The 6000-nt window shown below is 44.0% G+C and overlaps 1 protein-coding gene across 1 annotated transcript in view; it reads right to left on the reverse strand.

Annotated features, from left to right (window-relative positions):
* LOC111262824 (uncharacterized) overlaps positions 1 to 3674 on the reverse strand; it is a 62071-nt gene extending 58397 nt beyond the window's left edge. The window contains exon 1 of the mRNA XM_022837393.2: positions 2745 to 3674. The gene's annotated coding sequence lies outside the window, so the exon portion shown is untranslated. The remainder of the gene's footprint in view (positions 1 to 2744) is intronic.
* Positions 3675 to 6000: the final 2326 nt, after the last annotated feature.

Genomic DNA, 6000 nt, shown 5'->3' on the forward strand with positions numbered 1-6000 from the left:
AAGGATCCTCGTGTGTCCTATATCGTTCAGAAAAATTATTTACTAATATTTGCCCGACTATCCCGCACACGAATCCAACACGTTATTCAAAGGGTTTTGTTTGTCAACTAGAAGCAATTCAAGGACGTATTTATCTAGAGAAAAAGAAGAAAAGCAGGACAAACTAAAGACGATAACGATAAAACTCCATAGTACAGGAATGGCAGTATCTAAGCTACCCGGATGATAGGTGTACACCATATACATGCTTGCTCACTGTCCGGTTTTTTATATAGGACAAAAACATATTGCTAAACAAATTGAAAGTGATCAGTGTGCATATGATAAGATACTTAAGCGTTGAAGTTTACAACCATTCTGTGTATTATTATGAAGACTTAGTAATACGAAGGAGTGATACGTTTTCTTCAAGTACAATTTTCTACGGGTAAAATTAGAACTACGTTGCTGTTGCGGTTGGATCGAGTTCATATAACGCAACGCTTTTAGCTTCTCCAACACTTATTTGTATTTTTTTCCCTGACACTGTTAGCAGTTATGGAATAACCTGCATAAAAATTTCATTTTCCTAGACGGATTTTCGTCCTATATGATGTTCATTATATAGTCAGCAGATCAAAGGTACTCATTGGCCGTGGAAATCTATGGACCAACGAAAATTTTGCTACGTCATGATCTCCCCAATTATCCTGAAAAGCCACCGAAGCTGTTTTTGCGAAATATCTGATGAGACTCCATGACTCACTTAGTTTTTTAAATAGTTAGCTCTTTTTATTTAAGAGATATCAGATCACAGATTTCATGTTATGTCGTTATTTTTTTTATTGCTAAACAATAATCAACATTTAGTTGGAAAGCATTAGCGTCGGTCCGCTTGTGTTCTCTATCGCCATATTCAAGAAGATCAGTAAGAATGATGTAACTGTTCTAATACCTCAACTGTTACTTGAGTTGGTATTTGTAATTGCTATGAAGACTCTTTCTATGTCTATGCTACGAAGAAGCTTAATCTAAATTCATATAAGCTAGCAATATATATGATTGCTATGATCTAACTATGCAATATATGATCTAAATGTTCCCCCACCAATTCTGGTTTCAAGCAAGAAGTTGCACAAACCTTAATAAAACTGACCTACGTCTAGGCTCGTCTGCGTCAAGTAATGTCGGTATTTGATAGTATCGATGGCACAGCTGCAGCACCCTGTAAATCCTTAAATATCTTCACTACATAACTGTATCAAGTGTGCGTTTCGTGTATAAGAGCGCTTTTGGGCCTCCAAACGATAGGCCTTCTCCAGATCGTATCGTAAACAGTAGCCGGCTATCTAGAAATACCCAGTTGCTTAACAATTCAATGCAATTCATTTAATTTTCCCTCGTGTTCCATTACGCAGACCATGTACCACCGGAAGCCACTTAGGCTATAAACAACTCAACTTTGAGTAAAAGCTGCTTTGCCGGCGAACAAATTACTTGCCCCTCTGTCACCGATTTCGCAAGTAAACCCCGAGAGCGAAGCGAACGGGCAAGCAAACGAGACGACGACGTCGCCGCCAGTGATTCAACAGACGTTCGCAAAGGAAATGTTTGCATTTACAGAAGCGAAGTCAGTCTGTCTACAATACGACAAAAAAGTAAAGTTGTTTGTCAGGTAGTCAATAGAGAATAGCTTGTTTTAAAGGTGTTCTCTATTCTGCCATTGCGATTGCTAGTGCTGCTGCTGCCGCCGCTTTCATTTCCATTCCACGGCGACGGTAACACAGTAGTGAGCGCGATATATTTTTTCTCTCACAGCGGCTACTATTCTCAGTATTAAGAGAACCGTTTGTTATTTGGTTTTCCAATCCTTGACTCAATGTACCGAGGCTCACTTTTTACTTTTGTGTCATCTTCAATTTTGGTTCCTTTTTCCTGTGTTCGCGTATCTCTCGTGAGATCCCTTCCATCAGGAGGCAGTCAGCCAGCTGCCAGCCGTCCGCCGACCCACGATCTCCAACCCGTTCAACTTCCGCTTAGTAGCCCAGCCACTAGGGTCATAAAATTTTCTGTGCACTTTTGCACCCATTTGCTTTTGAACCATATTCCGACCCTCTATCCCCATCGTTTTCGCAGCGTTCTGGTCCTCAGCCTGTCACCTTTTTTGGCCTCTAATTTCGCCGTTATGGACAACAGTTGTAATCGCAGTCGTCGTGGTAGCTGGTGCTGGAAACGTTGTGCCTGTTTTGACTTAAATTCCATCTTTGATTCACGACCCTAACCCTACAGCAGTACGATATATATACATATATATATGAGCTACTGCTACTAGCTAACTGCTATATTTGTTAGATGCACGATACACATACTAAGTAGCTAGATATTCTAAAGTGCCTGCAGATATTGCGAACATGTGCTTACATAGCAACGACCACTGAACTTCTATGTAACAAACAAAGTTAGAGTCCAGAAAACGATCCGCCAATGCAGGAAGTGCAAAATGCGTTTATTATAGAAGACTTTAACAAGTTCCAATTTGAGACCCAGTGTGCAACTTATTGCCTTTGTTCTAATGTCTTCATTAACATCGACAACAAAAAATACAGCTGAACTCTATAACGTAACAATTCTAAGAAAAAGCCCTTTTCGTACCAAATTTCACCGCATTTTAGAGGCTCATTCCGTAAATCTTTGTTCTAGGCATTTTATTGTAGATCAACAACTGACTGTGATCAACAACAGCCACAACTGAAATAACAACTTACCTTCGTGGACGTAATGTTTTCAGCAGAACACCACTTTCACCACCACTGCAAACGGCTGCAGGACTACAACAAAATCAACAACACTGACTTCTATCACGACACGTGCGTCCTGCCAAAGCAAAGTTTTCCGAGAAGAGTTAATCAATCGTATCTAGTTTAATCCACATAGGACAGAAGTGCACAGCAGATCCTCGACTCAATGTCGTCACGGGGGTTAGGGACCGTATCCCTCAATCGAGCTGCTTCAACCGTTGTCAACACGTTCTCCGTATGCGGTAACTTCAATTGTCTTTCTACGCACGTTGCCAGGGCGCTAGACTGATAATTTTACGAGAGACATCTTCTCGCTAGGACGTCTGGATACCGACTGAGAAGCGAAGCTCTTTGTGCTCTGGTGGCGTTCGGCGATCCGTAGCCGCCGCCGCGGCGCCAGCCACTAGACACAATACCCCCAAGAAGGAGTGTCCCTTTCCCCCAGATACACACATCGCCTTGCCTTTCTCTCATTTCGGTCAGCTTCATTTACCCCCCTCGTGCTCCCTTATACCGGTTTGGTTGCCGGTCCCTTCCGCTGTCGACGGACAACGCCCGCTGGCACGACCCTGTTTAGGATCCCAGTTTCTCCCGGACTCGGGCAAGAACTTTCCACTTCTCCGCGCCGCACGCTGATTCCATGGGGCTCCACCGAGGGCGCGGTGATCGGAACAAAAAAGGCGCAAAATTATAACAACCGAAGAAGAACAGGCTGGCCGGAAACGGGCTGATTGGGCGGCCGGATGAGAGTCAGCTATGCCGATGGGGCCGCTCGCTGCTTAACACGGGTTGCCTTGCGTGCTCAAAAGAGAGCTACCAGAGAAAAGGAAGAAAGATATAAAGGGTGTGCGTATGATGGGCAAAAGTGTGAAGAGGAGGTTCATAGAATTTCGCGAGGTTTTCAGGTGGATGGAGCGACGCTCGCCACAATGAGCCCCCCTCATCTCCAGCCGCTTAGACTCTAGCTCCTTACGGAGTATGCCGCCTTACAGCCTCCGCCATCCCTAACACTTCGTCGAAATTCTTCTCGTTGCAAAGAAAGGCGATTCTTTTCCCGTCTAGTAGCCTGCTTTCCTACCACCTTGGCACATCGTTGAACACTGCCATAGCTGCTGATGTCGTCGTGGTTTCGACACCGTTGCCGTCACAGCCATCGCTAAGCACCCTCACCCCCCCCCCCCCCCCAGGCTGCATTAGTGCTGCTGCTGCGCGGAACCACAAGCAGGTTGCCCGTCGGTCGAAGGCGGAAGCAAGCAGCCGACAACTTTGCCAGTGGAATTCCGGCTGAGGCTGGTCATACGAGAAAGCGCAACCACTCCAGCTTTAAGGCGGGTCGTTCTTTTTGTTTTGGTTGCCACCGCTACCGATGCTGACATCACTTCTGCCCCACTCCACCTGACATGCAGCTAACTACGCTGCGAAACTCACTAGTCACGTCAATCTGACGGTTTGGCGATCTATTGGCATCGCTAGTCGCAACGGACAGCACTTTATTTCTTCAAGAGCGTGTGAGCCTACGACGCTGTAGTGCAGAAGCGTCTGCTTGTTCACACAAACTCTCCCAGCGACCCACAACATTCGCGAATTTGTGATGGTAATGGCGGTGCTCCCGCTGCCGTCGCCGTTATGTTACAAAATGATGACGCGCGTTCGTAGCCCTTTACTTCGAATGTTTCGCACTAATGTAACCCAAGAGACTAAGTGACGAACGAAATTGGACCGGGTGCGGGAGGGCTAGAACCGTAAATAAAGCGTGACTGAGTTACGGCAAAGATGAAAAGGCAGAACGTTTTAAATTTCTTTGTAAGTGCGAGAAAAGATGTAGAGACTTACGAGAATTCGTTGATGTAAAATTTTATGTTTTAATCGAAGAGGGTCAGAAACCATAAGTAAATTATTTTGACAGGGATAAACATTGTGTGACGCAGAGGGCTTGTTACTTTTATTTACTGTGTGAAATAACCACAAAGTCTACTTGCCAGCGTTTTTTTTCCAAATGCGTAAGGAAAATATGCCGAAAATAATAGCAGTCGTAATTCTAGCAAAGTTAATCCCCATTCAACGATTCGAGTAAGGAAGATCACAGGGCGAAGCAGCCAATGAAGAGCTTTACATTTTAAGTGTTTTATTAGGCCTCGAGAGATTTAGATTATGTCAAATCTCTAGTATTTTCGTATAGGCCTTTTTTGCATTTCATTCAACTTATAAAACTTCTGATCTATATCTACTTTAACAAAGCCGTCAGGTGACCTACATCGGAAATGTTTTCAACATTCATAATAAAGAGATCCGCCTCAATTCAAGAACTTCTGTGTAACTTAAGAATTTGAACTTTCGCGCGGCACAAGAGTATTGATAATTAATACTGGCCGATTTGTTTCATCATCTATAACAGGATTATCGTTAGCCTCCCGAATTTGAATGATTGTGCGCAAGGTTCAGTGGTAGCAAAGTATGTACTTTTAAAAAAACATTAACAAAATTATTTTTTTTTTTTTTCGAAAAACGGAGTAGAACGGCTAGGATATCCTAAGTGAGTTTTTCGAAGCGGACATATCTGATGTAAGGTTAGCTATATCGCATGAGCTATGTGAATATGATTATAATTATTTTTATTATAATGGATTCGTCCTCTGTACGACAGATACCAAGCCGCTTCAGTTATCAAGCAGGCACTATAGCTGGATATAATCTTGTAACCAGTAGTATGAGTAACACATATATATATATATATATATATATAGCTCAAGGGAAGCAGCGTGTAGCGACAGGTGTAGCGTCTACTATAAAGCAAATTGCATTCAGCCCGCTATCGTATTCGGCGACTGGCAATGGTCTCTAGGCAAGCTCACCAAAGAAAAATATACGGTCACCACTCAAGAAAAGCGATTTTTATTTAGCTACACGTTGGGCGGAAGCATCGGTATGACCTTAGGGAGTTCATCGGTCTAGGCAGAGCCTAAATGTGGCGGCGGGGACGCCGGCCGCGGCACTGACTACTCTAACTGCCTCATAAATAACGGACAACTGGAATTGTGAAAGGGCACCCAATCGGATCTCTCGTCTTATTCCCCAAGTTACGTCGAGCAATGCAAAGCAGATACGGTTAGCAGATGGCCCTAAGGGAACTCAGCCGGGAAAGCCAAGCAAGGAGGGTAATAGTCGACACCAAGGCGATGGACAGACGACCCTCTGGCCAGGCGAAAAAATGGGGGTGGCAAGA

Source organism: Varroa jacobsoni, unplaced genomic scaffold (assembly GCF_002532875.2).
Source record: "Varroa jacobsoni isolate VJ856 unplaced genomic scaffold, vjacob_1.0 scaffold_705, whole genome shotgun sequence".
Lineage (NCBI taxonomy): Eukaryota > Metazoa > Arthropoda > Arachnida > Mesostigmata > Varroidae > Varroa > Varroa jacobsoni.